The 21,294-nt window shown below is 43.7% G+C and overlaps 1 protein-coding gene across 1 annotated transcript in view; it reads right to left on the bottom strand.

The window, feature by feature from the left end:
• The window catches only part of METTL16 (methyltransferase 16, RNA N6-adenosine), a 106,302-nt gene that overhangs the window by 60,086 nt on the left and 24,922 nt on the right, over window positions 1-21,294 (bottom strand). The window lies entirely within an intron of this gene.

Raw genomic sequence — 21,294 nt, 5'->3', positions numbered from 1 at the left:
AAAAAGGAAAAAAACAATAATATTACATTCAGGTTTTGTATTAAATCTTAGAAAATGAAATTATGTTCCCACACTTAATGAGCTAAATCAATAGACAGCAGGGAGTGTGGGCTGAAAGTCCTAATAACCAAGTATATGGGAAGCAAAAAGCAGCCGCAGATTTGTCCTTGAAAGGCCCGGGAAGATATCTCATTAGTTAATACCGCTCTGGATGATTGGGGCGGCTCCTTTAGAAAGATGAAGTAATGTCCAATATTTCAATTTCTTATTTATAGGAAAAGCATAACAACACAAAGCTTAACATCGCCTACGGTGCAGCTCCATGACTTCAGGAACACATAACACAAAAAGGAAGAATTTCCCTGCTGAATCAGTTACAATGATTTATTTTTATTTATATTGAGCTGCACAATCTATTTAACCCCTTAGTGACAGAGCCAATTTTTACAATTCTGACCACTGTCACTTTATGAGGTTATAACTCTGGAACGCTTTAACAGATTCTGCTGATTCTGAGGCTGTTTTTTCGTGACATGTTGTACTTCATGTTAGTGGTAACATTTCTTCGATATTACTTGCGATTATTTATGAAAAAAACGGAAATATGGCGGAAATTTTTAAAATTTAGCAATTTTCAAACTTTGTATTTTTATTTACTTAAATCAGAGAGATATGTCACAAAAAATAGTTAATAAATAACATTTCCCACATGTCTACTTTACATCAGCACAATTTTGGAAACAATTTTTTTTTGTTATGGAGTTATAAGGGTTAAAAGTTGACCAGCAATTTCTCATTTTTACAACACCATTTTTTTTAGGGACCACATCACATTTGAATTCATTTTGAGGGGTCTATATGATAGAAAATAACCAAATGTGACACCATTCTAAAAACTGCACCCCTCAAGGTGCTCAAAACCACATTCAAGAAGTTTATTAACCCTTTACGTGCTTCACAGGAACTGAAACAATGTGGAAGGAAAAAATGAATATTTAACTTTTTTTGCAAACATTTTACTTCAGAACCATTTTTTTTTATTTTCACAAGTGTAAAAACAGAAATTTAACCATAAATTTTGTTGTGCAATTTCTCCTGAATACGCCGATACCCCATATGTGGGGGTAAAACACTGTTTGGGCGCACCGCAGAGCTTGGAAGAGAAGGAGTGCCGTTTGACTTTTTCAATGCAGAATTGGCCGGAATTGAGATCGGACGCCATGTCGCGTTTGGAGAGCCCCTGATGTGCCTAAACAGTGGAAACGCGCCACAAGTGACACCATTTTGGAAACTAGACCCCTTAAGGAACTTATCTAGATGTGTGGTGAGCACTTTAAACCCCCAGGTACTTCACAGAAGTTTATAACGTAGAGCCGTGAAATAAAAAATCGCATTTTTTCTACAAAAATGATCTTTTTGCCCCAAAATTTTTATTTTGACAAGGGTAACAGGAGAAATTAGACCAAAAAAGTTGTTGTGCAATTTCTCCTGAGTATGTCGATACCCCATATGTGGAGGTAAACCACTGTTTAGGCGCACCGCAGAGCTTGGAAGAGAAGGAGTGCCGTTTTACTTTTTCAATGTAGAATTGGCTAGAATTGAGATCGGACACCATGTCGCGTTTGGAGAGCCCCTGATGCGCCTAAACAATAGAAACCCCCCACAAGTGACCCCATTTTGGAAACTAGACCCCTTAAGGAACTTATCTAGATGTGTGGTGAGCACTTTAAACCCCCAAGTGCTTCACAGAAATTTATAACGTAGAGCCGTGAAAATAAAAAATCCTTTTTTTTCCCCTCAAAAATGATTTTTTAGCCTGCAATTTTTTATTTTCTCAAGGGTAACAGGAGACATTGGACCCCAAAATCTGTTGACCAGTTTGTCCTGAGTATGCTGATACCCCATATGTGTGTGTGGGGGGGCACTGTTTGGGCACCCATCGTGGCTCGGAAGGGAAGGAGCGCCGCTTGGAATGCAGACTTTGATGGGATGGTCTGCGGGCGTCATGTTGCATTTGCAGAGCTCCTGATGTACCTAAACAGTAGAAACCCCCCACAAGTGACCCCATTTTGGAAACTAGACCCCCCAAAGAGCTTATCTAGATGTGTGGTGAGCACTATGAACCCCCAACTGCTTCACAGAAGTTTATAATGTAGAGCCATGAAAATAAAAAAAAATCATATTTTTTCCACAAAAATGATCTTTTCACCCCCAAATTTTTACTTTCACAAGGGTAACAGGAGAAATTGGACCACAAAATTTATTGAGCAATTTATGCTGAGTAGACTGATACCCCATATGTGGGGGTAAACCACTGTTTGGGCGCATGGCAGAGCTCGGAAGGGAAGGAGTGCCGTTTTTGGAATGCAGACTTTGATACAATGGTCTGCGGGTGTTATGTTGCGTTTGCAGAGCCCCTAATGTACCTAAACAGTAGAAACAACCCACAAGTGACACCATTTTGGAAACTAGACCCCCCAAGGAACTTATCTAGATGTCTGGTGAGAACTTTGAATGCCCAAGTGCTTCACAGAAGTTTATAATGCAGAGGCGTGAAAATAAAAAAAAAAAAATTTTTCCACAAAAAAGTTTTTTAGCCCCCAAGTTTTATTTTCACAAGGGTAAGAAGAGAAATTGGACCCCAAAAGTTGTTGTCCAATTTGTCCTGAGTACACTGATACCCCATGTGTGGGGGGGACCACTGTTTGGGTGCACGGCAGAGCTCGGAAGGGAAGGAGCGCCGTTTTGGAATGCAGACTTTGATAGAATGGTCTGCGGGTGTTATGTTGCGTTTGCAGAGCCCCTGATGTACCTAAACAGTAGAAACAAACCACAAGTGACCCCATTTTGGAAACTAGACCCCCCAAGGAACTTATCTAGATGTGTTGTGAGGACTTTGAATGCCCAAGTGCTTCACAGAAGTTTATAATGCAGAGTCGTGAAAATAAAATACAATTTTTTTTTCCACAAAAAAAGATTTTTTAGCCCCCAAGTTTTTATTTTCACAAGGGTAACAGGAGAAATTGGACCCCAAAAGTTGTTGTCCAATTTATCCCGAATATGCTGATGCCCCATATGTGGGGGTAAACCACTGTTTGGGCGCACGGCAGACCTCAGAAGGGAGGGAGCACCATTTGACTTTTTGAGCGCAAAATTGGCTGTGGAGTTTAGAGACCCCCTGATGTACCTAAACAGTGGAAACCCCCAAATTCTAACTCCAACCCTAACCCTAATCCCAACCCGATCCATAATCCTAATCACAACCCTAACTCCAAAACAACCATAACCCTAATCAGAACTCTAAATCCAACACACCCCTAATCCTAATCTCAACCCTAACCTCAAACCTAACCCTAATCCCAATACACCCCTAACCTTAACCCTAATCCCAAACCTAACCCTAATCCCAAACGTAACCCTAATGCCAACCCTAATCCAAACCCTAACCCTAATCCAAACTCTAACCCTAACTTTAGCCGCAACCCTAGTCCTAAATTTAGCCCCAACCCTAGCCCTAACTTTAGCCCCAACCCTAACCCTAATCCTAACTTTAGCCCCAACCCTAGCCCTAACTTTAGCCCCAACCCTAACCCTAGCCCTAACTTTAGCCCCAACCCTAACCCTAAGTTTAGCCCCAACCCTAACCCTAGATTTAGCCCCAACCCTAACCCTAAATTTAGCCCCAACCCTAACCCTAAATTTAGCCCCAACCCTAACCCTAAATTTAGCCCCAACCCTAACCCTAAATTTAGCCCCAACCCTAACCCTAATTTTAGCCCCAAGTCCTCTAGCTGCCGGCCGTCAGATCATGGCGGGTGCACTGCGCATGCGCCCGCCATTTTCTTACCGGAGGAAGAAGCCGGCGGCCAGGAGGGGACACAGGAGAACCCAGGGACACCGGTAAGTATAGCAGGGTCCCTGTTATGACCTGGTGGTTACGGAGCAGCACTGAAATGACCTGGTGGGTAAAACAAATAATGTACTAGCTCTGAGGAGGTGGTAACTCTACTGACCGCAATCCCTACTCCTAACACCAACACTAGAAATAGCCGTGGAGCGTACCTAACTCTGCCTAGACGCCTCTGCACAGCTTAAGAACTAGCTACCCTTGAAGATGGAAACGGAAAACTATCTCGCCTCAGAGAAACCCCCAAAGGAAGACAGCCCCCCACAAATATTGATGGTGAGTGGAGAGGGAAATGACAAACTCAGAAATGAAACTAGATTTTTTAGCAAAGGAGGCCAATACTATCTAAATAGACAGAGATAGGAAAGGCTACTGTGCGGTCAGTATAAAAACTAAAAAGTCCACGCAGAGTTTACAAAAAATAACCACCACACCGACTCACGGTGTGGAGGGGCAAATCTGCGACCCCAGAGCTTCCAACTAGCCGGAATATTTCATAATGACAAGCTGGACAAAAGAGACAAAATTAAACTGAACAGAAGGTCATAAGCAGGGAAACACCCAAAAACTAGCAGACTTATCTTAAGCTGAAAATGGACTGGCCAACAGAGAACTTCCAGGAAAGAACTGAATCCACAGGAAATACATTGACAGCTGGCATCCACTACAGCCAAAAGCCCAGTTAAATAACAAAGGCCAGGGAACCGATTAGTGAACGCAGCTGCTAAGTTCCACTTGAAACCACCAGAGGGAGCCCAAGAGCAGAACTCCCAAAAATACCATTCGCAACCACAGGATGGAGCCCAAGAACGGAATTCACAACAGGTCCCCAAATCCCCCTATTTCTCTGTCCTCTGATGTGCGATCACATCAGAGGACAGAGAATTACACATCGCTTTTTTTTTTTTGCGGTCGCCGGTAAACAGTTAATTATCGGCGATCGCAAAACAGGGGTCGGTAAAAACCGACCCTGATCATGTTCTTTGGGGTCTCGGCTACCCCCGGCAGCCGAGACCCCAAAGATCTTCCGGGTGCCGGCCGGCGCACTGCGCATGCGCCCGCCATTTTTTGGCCGGAACAAGATGGCGGCGCCCATCGGGAGCCACGAGGAGCACCGGGGGAGACAGGTGAGTATCGGGGGGCAATCGGGGACCCCATTTCTCTGTCCTCTGATGTGCGATCACATTGGAGGACAGAGAAATTAAATGGGAAATCGCGGGGTTTTTTTTGCGACCGCCGGTAAAGGGTTAATTACCGGCGATCGCAACCCGGGGGTCGGGAAAGAACCCCCGAATCATGTTCTCTCGGGTCTCGGCTACTGCCGGTAACCGAGACCCCAGAGAAAATCCGACTCTGGGGGGCGCTATTCACTGGTTTAAGTACCCTTAACTGCCGCCGTTAAAAGGCGTATCGGCGGTCGTTAAGGGGTTAAAGGGATAAGCACACTGCAAGTGCTCTGTCCCCACTACAATAATGCCAATTGTGTGGCTGCCTACTGTGCTTTGGGCACAGTGGGGCTCAGGAGGGGGCATTTGGATTTGGGAGAGCAGAATTCACTTGATTTTATTTGAGGGAGCAGGAGTCCACAGTCTTTGATCTGCCAGTAACGTGGGAACCCCCTATAGTTCCAGTGACAGATGATGGACCTGAGTGGGGGCTGGATAAATTAGGGTTTTTATTGGTAACATCTTGAGGTAAATAATATTTTTTGATAGCTTCCAGACAAAGGCTGGAGCACATTCTTGTCTGGGTTTCCGAGTAAATTCCGCAAAAATGCGATTCAGACAAAACCCCAACAGAACCACCATGAGGCAGATGGAGGCACGTTGACTCTGTTTAGTGTCTGCTCTGGAGGTATCCATCTGATTAGGCATGCACAGATCTGTGGTCACTCAAACTTGTGTGCTAAAATGACTCCTAAAATGATGGGACACCGCCGGAACAGAGACCAGTCCAAAGTGACGCCGTCTGCCTCATAAGTGAGTGGTTCCATCCGGGGTTTTGTCTGAATCGCAATTTTGGGGAATTTACACAGAAACCAAAACAAAAGCGCTCAGAAGAGAGCGCAGGATAAATGTGAGCGGAGCCTGGTTCCACTTTTGGGAGGTAGAATGAACAAATAGCATTACAAGAATAGTTCTTATTTTCATTTTTGCGCAGTTCATTGTGCGGTATAAGTGATAAGGTGTCAGTGTGTGATTCGGGTCAGTGTGACTACAGCAATACAATATACAATACAATATAGATTTATGTCATCTTTTTATCACACAGCAAAAATTCTTGTTCATAAAAAGTAGTTTTTTCATCGCCATATTCTGAGAGCTGTAGCTTTTTTATTATTTGGCAAACAGAGCTGTCAGGGGGCTTATTTTTTTTGTGGTACCATTTTGGGATACATAATATTTATCGTAGAATAGTTTGTGGACATTATACACAGAGCCCCTAAGTGCTAGAAGAGCAGAATCCCTCCTCAAGTGACCCCATTTTGGAAATTACACCCCACTGGGAATTTATTTACTGGTGTATTGACTATTTTGACTCCATGGGTGTTTTCCAGAAACAAGCAGCAGAGGATGTTGTTAAGTGAAAATTGTGGATCTGCCAGTGTAAGGCCCGTACATTGTAGTACCCAGTACCCCTTGTAGTGGTGTAGCGCTAAGCCAAAGCTCCAACTCCACAGCACTGGTCACTACTGAGCATGTTGATAAAGTGCAGCACAGATTCATCACACCTAAAAGCTTAAATCCTTAGGTCTGGAAAAGAACAGACATTTATAAGTCATGTCATAACTTTCACAAATTCTAATGAAAAAATTTACAGCATATCTCGCACTGAACTACTGTGCCACTTTATACCGACTTCAACTCAGACTCCACCAAAATGGACACCAACTCCACAGCCCTGCATTGTAGTACCCAATCAATGTAGTGCTCAGCTCGTGCTTCTGGAGACATTTACCCATAAATTAAGGGGGTTCTCATCGCTACAGAAATGCCAAACATGTGGACGCTCAATGCATTATACCTGTCAGTGCTGCACTGTCAGAACACCTGTTAGACCATGTTCCTGGCATGGTCTAACATGCGTGCCGTAGCTGGCTGACTCGGAGGTCGTCATGACGACCTTGGGTTGCCATGTCAACGATCAGGACATCACGATTATGTTGTGGGGGCGCCAATCAGTTGAAACAGAGAGCCCCCTCCCTTTCCCGGCCTCCCAAATGCTGCGATCGATATCGATCGTGGCATTTAGAGAGTTACCAGCCTGGGGTGGTGCGGGCACCGCTCCTAGCAGTGACAGCCGGGTCGCAGCTGTCACATAAGCTGAATTCCCGGTGGCAATAGTGAGGGTAGACCTCCTGTGCCGCATGTGATCATCATGACGTAGTCATACTTCAAAGGTCGGAACCCCTACCGAACCATAATGTATAGGTATTTCAAAGGTCATGAAGGGGTTAAAAAGAAACCCACAAAACATGAAACACCTTAGAAATTAACTAAAAGGAAGATTGTGGGCCAAGCCCTCTGAATCCAGGATCAGCGCCTCACAAATACTGTAATGATGTAATAGGCTGCCTATCACACCTGACAATTGGGCAAAACGATTGCTCGTTGGGTGAAACTATGTTTTGCACTACACACAAAAAAAAGTTCTTGGCAGTGCATTGTCCTGTATAACCAGGGCATGTGCTGCCGAGAACAATTGTACCTTATGTGTCCTGCACGATCTGTTACAGATTATTATTTGAAGCGTGCCCTGCCTGCGTAAACAGGCTGTTAAACAAAGGCCGATCAGCAAGCAATTTATAAATACAAAAAGGCACATCGTCTAATGTAAACCGACTTTTAGAGTGGGGTAGTAAAGTGGAATTTGCCAGATGAAACCACTAGGATAAAGAGGGATTCAATTTGAGAGTAACAATATGTACCGTATATACTCGAGTAGAAGCAGAGATTTTCAGCCCATTTTTTTAAGGCTAAAAGTGCCCCTCTCGGCTTATACTTGAGTCATTGTCCCAGGGGATCGGCGGGGTAGGGGGAGCGGCAGGTGTCACATCATACTCACCTCCTCCCGGTGCGGTCTCTGCACTTCCCTGCTTCTCAGATGGTCTCTGGTGACTGCAGCTCTTCCTGTGTTCAGCGGTCACATGGTACCGCTCATTAAAGTAATGAATATGGACGCGACTCCACTCCCATAGGCGTGGAGCGCATATTCATTACTTTAATAAGCGGTACCAGTGACCGCTGAACACAGGAAGAGCTGCAGGCACCAGAGACCACGCCAGGAGGGGGTTAGTATGACGGGGGGAGGGTGAGCCATGCGATATTCACCTGTCCCCGTTCCACCGCCTTGGCGGTGCAACGGGGACAGGTGAACATCGCAAGTGCCGGGGGCCTGAGCCAATGGCGACTCCCGCACCTGGCCACCATAGCGCACCGGTGTCCCCGCCTGCTCAGGACACCGCCACCATTATTCTATGGAGCATCTTATGGGGTCATCAACCTTTATGGAGCATGATATGGGGCATAATATTCCATTGAGCATCTTAAGGGGCCACCAATAACCTTTGTGCAGCATTATATGAGGCGCATTTTAATATGGAGCATCTTACGTGGCCCATCATGAACTGTATGGAGCATTATATGGGGCTCCTGATTCAATATGGATATTCAAAAACACTTAACCTACTGATGTCTCAATTAATTTTACTGTTATTGGTACCTAGTTTTATTTTTGAAATTTACCAGTAGCGGCTGCATTTCCCAACCTAGGCTTATACTCGAGTCAATAAGTTTTCCCAGTTTTTTGTGGCAAAATTATGGGGGTCGGCTTATACTCGGGTCGGCTTATACTCGAGTATATACGGGATATATATTTTTTACACAATTTCAATGCATTAGCCGAATTATTGCTTTTTTTTAATATTGGGTCGGATTCCGACACTCAGTCTACGTACAAAACAATGTCTAGACCAGCTACAGATCTCTCAACCCGAAGTCAACATGCTCTTATATTCATACGACGCTGTTGAGTTCAGGTCAAGAGACCCGCCAGTGATCCAAACATTGCAGCAATCTGATTTTTTTTCTTGGTTCAGTGAATGTCCCTCTAGTTTTCTAGCTAGTATATATCCATTATGACATTTAACTAAATAATAATAGGTAAAATATAGGAAAATCAGAAGATGGTAGAACGTGGCATATTAGAGTATATGAGATGTCTAACCATCTGTAAAAATCCCAGAAAAAGAATTTATATATGATAAAATATTCAGATCATACTACCGTAGTTCTTGTGCAAAGAGTAAATGCATGTGTACTGTTGCCGGGTACAATCAATTATTAGCCTGCTCAAGGCATGCATATAAAATAAAATCAATTATCAACCCACTTGTATTCAAGAGGTTTCTAATTGAACAATTTGAGGTGTAATTACACATGGGATTGACAGACTGATGGATCCAGCAGCCCATACATTGCACAGAACGGAGTGTTTCTATAGATTAATCCTCCACGGAGCGGTGTCTGCGGCTCAGGATATCCCTACTTGGCTAGTCACCTGCTGAATCACTAATCACAGCAGCTGAATTAAAAGTTAATCTCCATCGCTCGAGCACTTACCGCATTTGCAGAACCTATAACAATAGGCAAATGATTTCAAGAGGCAGAAAGCATGCTCTTAATACAAATATCCTGTATTTAGCGACATGAACTAAAAAAAACATGGGGACTTTAACAATAGTGCTAAATGCAACATGCATATATAAATCAGCAAAAATGGGGGAAACTATATTAACACCTTCACCCCCCAAGCCTGTTTTCACCTTCATGACCAGGCCAAATTCTACAATTCGGACCACTGTCACTTTATGAGGTAATAACTCTGGAATGCTTTTAAGGATCCCACTGATTCGGAGATTACTCTTTCATGATATATGATAGTCATAAAATCTCTTCGATATGACTTGCGTTTTTTTGTGTGAAAAAATAATGAAAATTTGGGGACAATTTTGCAATTTTCAAACTTTTAATTTTTATGCCCTTAAACCAGAGTTATGTCACACAAAATAATGAATAAATAACATTTCCCAAACGTCTACTTTACATCAGCACAATTTTTTAAACAATTTTATTTGTTAAAGGGAACCTGTCACCCCCAAAATCAAAGGTGAGCTAAGCCCACCGGCATCAGGGGCTTATCTACAGCATTCTGTAATGTATCCTGAAAGATGAGAAAAAGAGGTTTGATTATACTCACACAGGGGCGGTCCGGTACGATGGGTGTCGCGGTCTGGCCTGCGGCCTCCCATCTTCTTACGATGATGTCCTCTTCTTGTCTTCACGCTGCGGCTCCGGCACAGGCATACTTTGTCTGTCCTGTTGAGGGCAGAGCAAGTACTGTAGTGCGCAGGCGCTGGGAAAGGTCAGAGAGGCCCGGCGCCTGCGCACGGCAGTACTGTGCTCTGCCCTCAACAGGACAGACAAAGTACGGCGGAGCCGGAGCCTCAGCGTGACTACAAAAAGAGGACGTCATCATATGAAGAAAGGAGGCGCCGGACTGCGATGCCCATAGTACCGGGACCGCCCCTGGGTGAGTATAATCTAACCTCTTTTTCTCATCTTTCAGGATACATCGGGGGCTTATCTACAGCATTACAGAATGCTGTAGATAAGCCCCTGGTGCCGGTGGGCTTAGCTCATCTTCGATTTTGGGGGTGACAGGTTCCCTTTAAGTTATAAGGGTTAAAAATTAACCAGCAATTTCTCATTTTTTGTTTTCAACAAAATTTACAAAATGATTTTTCTTTTAGGGACCACCTCACATTTGAAGTGGTTTATATGACAGGAAATACACTAAAGTAACACCATTATAAAAACTGCACCCCTCAAGGTGCTCAAAACCACATTCAAGAAGCTTATTAACCCTTCATATGAATTTTTAGAATGTGGAAGGAAAAAAAATGAACATTTAACTTTTTGTCACAAAAACTTTACTTAAGACACCATTATTTTTTATTTTCACAAGGGTAACAGGAAAAAATGGACCCAAAAATGTGTTGTTCAATTTCTCCCGAGTACGCAGTTACCCCATATGAGGTCGAAAGCTACTTTTAAGGCACAGTGCAAAGTTCAGAAGGGAAGAAGCGTCATATTGGAGTTCAGTGGGTGCATGTCACATTGGCAGATCACCAGATCTATTTTGAGAGCTGTAATGTTTCCATATTTCTGCCGACAGAGTCATGTGACAGCGTGTTTTTTGCAGGACCATTTTCGGGCACATGACATTTTTTGATCGCTTTTTATTCTGATATTTGGGAGGCAGAATTAAGGGATTTCTTTTTGTATGTCGTTCTGCGTCTGGTAAAATTGATAGGGCAGCTTTATTCTTCAGGTCAGTACAATTACAGCAATACCACATTTATATAGGTTTTTTTTTGTGTTGGCGATTTTAAACAACAAAAATTTTATGGAAAAAATAATTAATTTTTGCATCGCTTTATTCTGAGAGCTGTAACTTATTTTTATTTTTCCCGGATGGAGCTGCTGTATGGTGGCTTATTTTTAGCGGGACTAGATGAAGTTTGCGGTATGATGATAAAACGGCTTTTTGCCTAGTTTATTTTTTTTTTGTGGTGTTCAGTTAAGGGGTTAACTAGTGGGACAGTTTTTATATCGGGTCGTTGTGGACGCGGCGATGCCAAATATGTGTTCTGGTTTTTTCTGACAAATATTTATTTATGGGAACAATATGTATTTGTGATATTTTTTCCCCTACTTTTTTACTTTGTCCCACTATGGAACTTTAACTTTTTGCAGGCTGATCGCTGGTAATGCAGGAGGCATTTCTATGTACAAACAGACAAACTTGCTACATCATGCTCTGAGCATGATCTAGCAAGTTTGCCAGCCCTGGTGACCCAGATATTGTCATGATGACCGGGTCGCCATGGCAACGATTGGCCCCTTGCGATGACATCACTGGGGCACTGATTGGAAAGCAGAGGGGGCTCCCTCCCTCTGCTTGCCTGCTAAATACGGAGATCGTCATCGATCGCAGTACTTAGGGTTTTAAAGGGCCTCACCGAGTGTTAGCTGTGAGAATCAGTGGTCTCTCGGCGCCGATCGCATGCGCACAGCCTCTGTTCCATGACGCATCCATATTTCATAGGTGGATAAGTACCAGCTGACCATGATGTATGGATCCGTCCAATGTCGGGAAGAGGTTAAAGAATATATCAAAATGGTGCACAGACACAAAAAGCTGTTGCAAGTCGGTAGGGCATGTTAAAACTTCCTTCCCTTACACCACCTTATGTCTTGAGCATACATACACCAATATGATTTGCCGAAAAGGCAGATGTTGGTAATAAATATGACACATTTTACAACTTATAGCCACATCCTTTTTTCCTCAAAAATACGGCCCTGATTCATCAAACTAATTTCCCCAATATTCTGGAGTAAATTGCTTTGAAAAGTCACAACATTTTTGCGCAACTCAGAGATAGGATAAAGAAAAATTGTTCATGTTGATATGGGTGCAAAGCGGACTATAACTTTTTTGTTAATTTTGCCTCTCCGTTGTGGAGATATTAGCAATCAAAGTATTAGCCACCTAGGGAGTTTAAAAAAAAATAGAAAAAAAGGTTAAAAAGTACTAGAGGGTGTTAGACAGTTTTCAAAGGGGGAATGTAGTTTTTCTCCCTGTATGATACCAACCAATCATAAGCATGAAACTGTAAACTGTTTCTTTGGTGAAAAATCTTCTTTATAAGCACTAGCAAAACACACATCAAAACCCCCTCATATGAACCTGACAGCTGATAAATGCACACATGCAACATGTATCAGGCAGTGACTGTATTATCTCAGCCTGGTAGGTTTAACTCTGAAAGGTTGTGGCGTGTCAGAGAAAAACATACTTTAAGAGCCGCCAAGACCAAGCCGCGCTGTAGACTAGTCAGACAGGTGGGCCCTGGCGGCTTCTCCCCACCCGCTGCACTGGATTAACAGGTCTCTTCCTATACGCGCATGTTGACGAAACCGCACACAATAGGGTAAACTTCTTATTGTGTTCTACATATTTGTTTTTTGACACTTGAAAAAGACACCGGTTTGGCATGGAAACAGGTTGTGAATAAATAAAAAGTTTAAACTTCTACTGTTGAAAATTTCCTTTGTTCAGCAGTGCAGTCATTTAAATGTGTTTTATCTATTTGGATCCAATATCTCCTGGAGAATCTCTTCCGCCAGCCACAGGTCTATCGGCATCTGTTTCTTCATGTCCTTGTAGGAGTTGTGACTGTCACAACTCCACAAGGTGAGCGCTACCAAGCAATAACCGACTCTCCCTCCTTAGATGATTACCACTATTGTGCACTCTTTGTCCAATTCTTTAGGTTTCCTCTACGTGCGCGTATAGGCAGAGACCTGTCAATGCAGGGCGGTGGGGGAAAGCTGCCATTGGCCTGTCCAACGAGTCTACAGCACAGTCTCAGTCACCGGCGGTTTGTAAAGTATGTCTTTCTCTGAAACCCTGCAGCGTTTCAGAGTCAGACATACCTGCTTAAGATTCTACACCCAGTATCTGATACATGCTGCCTGTGGATTGGGCGGTATATATCAGCGGACTGGTTCACTTTAAAGGGAGTTACCTATAAAATACAGGGCGAGACTCTCAACTAAAACACCTTAAATGCCAAGTTAATAAAGTAGGAAATTGCATAATCCTGAGGTTCCTGGAAGTAGAGTAACACATGGGCTTTCTTTCCCTGCCTTTCCTTCTTCCCTCTTGACAATATCAGTTTATGACTATTATTTATGGTATTTGGATAGTCATTGTTGGTTTTTGATTTCCATTGTGCCAAAATGTAATATTTATGCATTCATTTTTTTATTTTAGTTTTTGTTACTGTTTCCCTATTGTGCTATTTTTTTACCTTTATTAATTTGGCCTTTGAGGTGTTAGTTTTATTTTACGTGCAATTGAAATGAGTTACCTCTTTTAGCTACAAAGAGAGTTTCATTTCTGTATGTCCCGTTTTGTATTTTTATATTAAATAAATTTGTTGTATATATATATATTTTCATTATTTTTGCAGGTATGCACAGGTTTATTTTTATGTGAATCTTTTTCTTTTGTATAGTAAAAGACATATTGTAGCACTCCTGATCTATTGTAATAGTGGTGCCCAACACCAACTTTTTTTTCTCTTCTGGTTTCTTTGGCTGGGTGGAAGACCAAGTCAAGTTTGCATGGAGTTCTCCTTGTGGTGCATAGGCCTGTTCTCAAATATAGGCAAATTTGGTGTAACTTTCAGCTTCCATCAGAAATGTACCGTACTCCATCCAGTCATGGTCTAGAGTCCATAACTGGATAACACTTCTGATATTTGCGCCATTTTTGAGGCGTAAATTATGATGAATTTATCAGGTCGCGATTAGATATGTGCCTTCGTGCTAAGTATTATTGGTGGAGCTGGCATAACATTACCAGAGGTCACAAGATTTTTATGAAGACTTGTTTGTTGAATTTACCCCTAGGTCAAATGAACAATGAATGCCTCCATTCCTTAAACGTAGACGGCTTAAAAATTTATGGGGAAATCGAAAGAAAGTGTACAAGTATAAGATATTAAAGCGTTTCAGCACCCAAAAATCTCTTTAACTGCCAGGTTGTATATTCCACACTGATTCCAAAATACAGATGATACAATTGATATGTAAAATCAGAGTTAAACATCAACGACTGAAATGAGGTTTCCCATAGAGGTAGTTCATTTCTTTGAACTAGCACCATAGTTATGGCTATTGTGCTGTTAAACGGTGCAGTATTTCTACAAACCCGACCACTTCACAGTGGGAGACTTTTATAGAAATTCTTTAAGACAGCAATTATTTTGCTGTCCTCTTTTGGTATAGGGTCCGCATAAAAAAAGGATCTAGAATATAAATGGGATTGGACGGTAACTGCTCTACTTTTCGATTGCACTAGGACTTATGCCTTGGTTTAGCACATGCATGTGCAACTTTATAGTCTAGTAACATCGCACTTGGAATAGATTGCATGATGTTGCAGGTAACGACAGTGCTGCACAGAACGACAATGTAACAAATCTACACATAGCAATACTATAAGGGTATATGTCCACCTTCAGGATGGCCGGCGGTTTGGACGGAGCGGCAAACCCGCTCCGACCCCTTCTGTGACGTGATGATTCCGGATGTGTTCATTGCACACATCTGGAATCATCACACCCCACACATAGGGCCCTGTGTTTTACCTTGTGGCGGCGCAGCGGCGCCTCAAGGTACACGGACATGCTGCGATCTTAAAAGACGCGCAGCATGTCCGGAATCGCAGGGCCGCCGGGTGCGTGTTACCACGCATTGTGGAGACGGGATTTGATAAAATCCCCTCCACTATGCTGTAACATCTGGACGCTGCGTGTTTGACGCTGCGGCTCTGCGCAGCGTCAAACACGCAGCATTTCCTGAACGTGGAAACATACCCTTACACATCCCTCAAGCGTAAAATACTGTTATGAAATATTAACCACATTTTTTTCCTAACGCATGATGGTGAATAAGGGGAAATATGTGCCGCCCGGGTTACATGTGTGATGTGGTCTAGAGAGGAGAGGGCGGAGGGGTGGGGGAGCAGCCGTCTGTAAGCTGTGGTTCCCCCATCAAGTCATCACACACTGACATTCAGTTTAATTTCTACCCTGCAAGGAATAGCTGTGGGACGCAGCGGGCAGGGAGCCAAATGAGGTAGACAAGCAGGAGAAGGGAGGAATCCGATGCCAGATGGATTATGTGGAGACCTCGGCCATGAAAGAAAAATAAAAAGTACCACGGGGACTCTAACACATCAAATTCCTAGGAAAGAGGAATAAATTGACCTAAGTTAATAAGCAGGAACAAACATTTTAGATGTAAAAGTATGAACCACACAAAAGGATACATAACTACATCTCTGATTCATAGGAGTGCACTGCCGGAGCCAAATTATTAAGACTTTCTGTGGTTTCAGATATTCTTATAGAAGTGGTAACATGGAGCTCATCTACTGCGCAATAAATCTCATTAAGATACTACTGTGGTGTAAAAGGGGTTCTTTATTAGTCATAGTAATAGTTACATATACCCAATAACATAGGAAACTAATTCATAAAATAGCACCACATAAATGCAAGTACCGTATATACTCGGGTATAAGCCGACCCGAGTATAAGCCGACCCCCCTAATTTTGCCACAAAAAACTGGGAAAACTTATTGTCTCGAGTATAAGCCTAGGGGGGAAAATGCAGCAGCTACCGGTAAATGTCAAAAGTAATAATAGATACCAATAAAAGTAAAATTAATTGAGACATCAGTAGGTTAAGTGTCTTTGAATATCCATATTGAATCAGGAGCCCCATATAATGCTCCATACTGTTCATTATGGCCCCATAAGATGTTCCATATTAAAATATGCCCCATATAGTGCTGCATAAAGGTTAATAAAGGCCCCATAAGATGCTCCATAGACACATTTGCGCAATATAATGCTGCACAAATGCTGATTATGGCCCCATAAGATGCTCTATAAAGATATTTGCCCCTTATAGTGCTGCACAAACGTTATGGCCCTATAAGATGCTCCATACAGACACTTGCCCCATATGCCGTAGTGCCCTACAAACGTTATTTATGGCCCCATACAGACACTTGCCCCATATAGTGCTGCACAAACATTATGCCCCTATATAGTGCTGCACAAACGTTATGGCCCTATAAGATGCTCCATACAGACACTTGCCCCATATGCCGTAGTGCCCTACAAACGTTATTTATGGCCCCATACAGACACTTGCCCCATATAGTGCTGCACAAACATTATGGCCCCATATAGTGCTGCAGAAACGTTATGGCCCCATATAGTGCTGCAGAAACATTATGGCCCCATATAGTGCCGCAGGAATGTTATGGCCCCATATAGTGCCGCAGGAATGTTATGGCCCCCATATAGTGCCGCAGGAATGTTATGGCCCCATATAGTGCTGCAGGAATGTTATGGCCCCATATAGTGCTGCAGGAACGTTATGGCCCCATATAGTGCTGCAGGAACGTTATGGCCCCCATATAGTGCTGCAGGAACGTTATGGCCCCATATAGTGCTGCAGGAACGTTATGGCCCCCATATAGTGCTGCAGGAATGTTATGGCCCCCATATAGTGCTGCAGGAATGTTATGGCCCCCATATAGTGCTGCAGGAATGTTATGGCCCCATATAGTGCTGCAGGAATGTTATGGCCCCCATATAGTGCTGCAGGAATGTTATGGCCCCCATATAGTGCTGCAGGAATGTTATGGCCCCATATAGTGCCGCAGGAATGTTATGGCCCCCATATAGTGCCGCAGGAATGTTATGGCCCCCATATAGTGCCGCAGGAATGTTATGGCCCCATACAGTGCTGCAGGAATGTTATGGCCCCCATATAGTGCCGCAGGAATGTTATGGCCCCATATAGTGCTGCAGGAATGTTATGGCCCCATATAGTGCTGCAGGAACGTTATGGCCCCCATATAGTGCTGCAGGAATGTTATGGCCCCATATAGTGCTGCAGGAACGTTATGGCCCCCATATAGTGCTGCAGGAATGTTATGGCCCCCATATAGTGCTGCAGGAATGTTATGGCCCCCATATAGTGCTGCAGGAATGTTATGGCCCCTGTTGTGAACTCTATTTTTGGGCTCCCTCTAGTGGTCACAAGCGGTACTGTGTAGTGTTGTCTTTCTGCAGGTTGGCAGCATCAGCTGGTTCGTTATCCTTGGTTGGTTTCCTATTTAGCTCACCTGGATACTCAGTTCCTTGCCTGTTCTCAATGTATTCAGTGCTCTTCTGATTCCTTGTGACTACCTTGCTCCCAGTCTCTCCAAGACAAGCTAAGTTTTTGTTTGTTTATTTTTTGATTATCAGCATTCATCATGTTTCTTGTCCAGCTTGCTAAAATGTGATTTCCTCGCTTGCTGGTTGCTCTAGGGGACTGAGTTTCTCCCCCCACACCGTTAGTTGGTGCGGGGGTTCTTGAAATCTCAGTGTGGATATTTTGTAAGGGTTTTTTACTGACCGCACAGACCCCTTTTCTATTTTCTGCTATCTAGTATTAGTGGGCCTCATTTGCTGAATCTGCTTTCACCCCTGTGTATGTGCCTTCCTCTTACCTCACAGTTATTATTTGTTGGGGGCTTCTATATCTTTGGGGATTATTTCTCTGGAGGCAAGTGAGGTCTTTCTTTCTCTCTAGGGGTAGTTAGTTCCTCAGGCTGGCTCGAGACGTCTAGGATTTTAGTAACGTTCACCGGCTACCTCTAGTGTGTTGGATAGGTTCAGATTTGCGGTCAGTCCAGTTTACCACCTCCCTAAAGCTTGTCCTATGTTTTGTTACTTAGCTGGAGTATTTTGTGATCCTCAACCACTAAGGATCATAACAGGCCCCCATATAGTGCTGCAGGAATGTTATAGCCCCATATAGTGCTGCAGGAATGTTATGGCCCCCATATAGTGCTGCAGGAATGTTATGGCCCCATATAGTGCTGCAGGAATGTTATGGCCCCCATATAGTGCTTCAGGAATGTTATGGCCCCATATAGTGCTGCAGGAATGTTATGGCCCCCATATAGTGCTGCAGGAACGTTATGGCCCCATATAGTGCTGCAGGAATGTTATGGCCCCCATATAGTGCCACAGGAATGTTATGGCCCCATATAGTGCTGCAGGAATGTTATGGCCCCCATATAGTGCCGCAGGAATGTTATGGCCCCATATAGTGCTGCAGGAATGTTATGGCCCCATATAGTGCTCCAGGAATGTTATGGCCCCATATAGTGCTGCAGGAATGTTATGGCCCCATATAGTGCTCCAGGAATGTTATGGCCCCATATAGTGCTCCAGGAATGTTATGGCCCCATATAGTGCTCCAGGAATGTTATGGCCCCATATAGTGCTGCAGGAACGTTATGGCCCCATAGATGCTCCATACAGACACTTGCCCCATTTGCTGCGATAAAAAAAAAAATCACATACTCACCTCTCCGTCGCCTAGGCCCCCGGCACTTTCAATAGTCACCTGCTCCTCGTTCCGGGCGCCGATCTGTCTCCAGCACTGACGTTCAGCAGAGGGCGTGCACTGACCACGTCACCGCGCCCTCTGACCTCAGCGTCACTGCTGGAGACAGATTGGCGCCCGGAACGAGGAGCAGGTGACTATCGCGCAGCGCTGCGCTCCCCTCCCCGTATACTCACCTGGTCCTGCCGCTGTGTAGATCCCGCTTCCCCGACGCCGCAGCGCTTCATCCTGTACTCAGCGGTCACATGGTCCCGCTGATTACAGTAATGACTATGCAGCTCCACCCCTATGGGAGGTGGAGCCGAATATTCATTTACTGTAATGAGTGGGACCATGTGACCGCTGAGTACAGTAAGAAGCTGAAGCTGCTGCCGGCGCCGGTGAAGACAGGGACCTGCAGGGACCGCGCCTGGACTAGGTGAGTATTTTTAGACAGCCCCCGCTCCCCCCCCCCCTGCCGACCCCTGGGTATGACTCGAGTATAAGCCGAGAGGGGCAATTTCAGCCCAAAAAAAGTGGGCTGAAAATCTTGGCTTATACTCGAGTATATACGGTATACCATGGCTTGAAAAAGTAGTCACTGCCCTTGGAATTTTTTGTACTTTGCTACCACAAAATTTGGAATTTCACTCTTGTTTTCAGGGTTTCCATCAGTTCGTGTGAAGAACATACCTACAACTGTGAACATTTGTTTTTTTGTGAAACAAACAACAAATAGGACAAAATAACAGAAAACTTCAGCGTGCATAACTATTCACCCCATTAAAGTCAGTACTTTGTAGAGCCTCCATTTTTGGCATTTACAGCTGCAAGTAGTTTTGGATAAATATCTATGAGCTTTCCACTGGGATTTTTGCTCATTCCTCAAGGCAAAACTGCTCCAGTTCCTTCAAGTTAGATGGTTTCTAGTGATTAATGAGTGTACTCGTTGCTCAGGTTTTCCCGAGCACGCTTGGGTGTCCTCCGAGTATTTGTGACTGCTCGGAGATTTAGTTTTCCTTGCCATAGCTGAATGATTTACAGCTGTAAACAGCTTGAATACATGTGGGAATTCCCTAGCAACCAGGCATTCCTCACAGGTATTCCGCCTGCCTAGCAGCCGTAAATCATACAGATGCGTCAACAAAAACTAAATCTCAGAGCAGTTACAAATACTCGGAGACCACCCGAGCAACGAGTACACTCGCTCATCACTAATGGTTTACTCTGGTGAACATAGATTCTCAATTGGTTAAGGTTTGGACATTGACTAGGCCATTCCAAAACATTTACACGTTTCAGCTTAAACCACTTAAGTGCTGCTTTAGCAGTACGCTTTGGGTCATTGTTTTGATGGAAGGTGAACCTCCGCCCCAGTCTCAAATTACTGACAGACAAACAGGTTTTGCTGAAGAATATATCTGTATTTTGCACCATCTATCCTCCCCTTGACTCATATCATTTTTCCTATCCCTGCTGCTGAAAAACATCCCGACAGCTGCAACCACCATGTTTTACTGTAGTGATGGTGTTCTTGGGGTAATGAGCTGTGATGGTTTGGGATCAGACATAGCGTTAACCTTGGTAGACTGTAAGCCCGCTAGGGAAGGGGCCTCTCCCCTCTGTACCTGTCTGTCATTGTTAGTTCACTGCATTTTATATTTGTATTTTGTACGTAACCCCTTCTCATGTACAGCACAATGGAATCAATGGTGCTCTAAAAATAAATAACAACAAGCTTGGAGCATCTATGGGGCCATAACTGCATGGAGCATTATATGGGGCATCTATGGGGCCATAACTGCATGGAGCATTATATGGGGCATCTATGGGGCCATAACTGCATGGAGCATTATATGGGGCATCTATGGAGCCATAACTGCATGGAGCATTATATGGGGCATCTATGGGGCCCGAACTGCATGGAGCATTATATGGGGCATCTATGGGGATATAAAGAACTGTATGGAGCATTATATAGGGCTCCTGATTCAATATGGATATTCAAAAACACTTAACCTACTGATGTCTCAATTAATTTTACTCCTATTGGTATATATTTTATTTTTTAAATTTACCGGTAGCTGCTGCATTTCCACCCTAGGCTTATACTCGAGTCAATGAGTTTTCCCAGTTTTTTGTTGCAAAATTAGGGGGGTCGGCTTATACTCGGGTCGGCTTGTACTCGAGTATATACGGTAGGTTAGTAGCTGAGTTGCACAAAGTGTCACGCTGCCGTCACCATTCATCCTCAGGACCCCTGACATTAAATTTTCAAACTGTTCCTACTTT

Source organism: Ranitomeya variabilis, chromosome 3, assembly GCF_051348905.1.
Source record: "Ranitomeya variabilis isolate aRanVar5 chromosome 3, aRanVar5.hap1, whole genome shotgun sequence".
Taxonomy (NCBI): domain Eukaryota; kingdom Metazoa; phylum Chordata; class Amphibia; order Anura; family Dendrobatidae; genus Ranitomeya; species Ranitomeya variabilis.
Note: the sequence above shows the minus strand (reverse complement) of the source record. Positions and strands in the feature narration are given on the sequence as shown.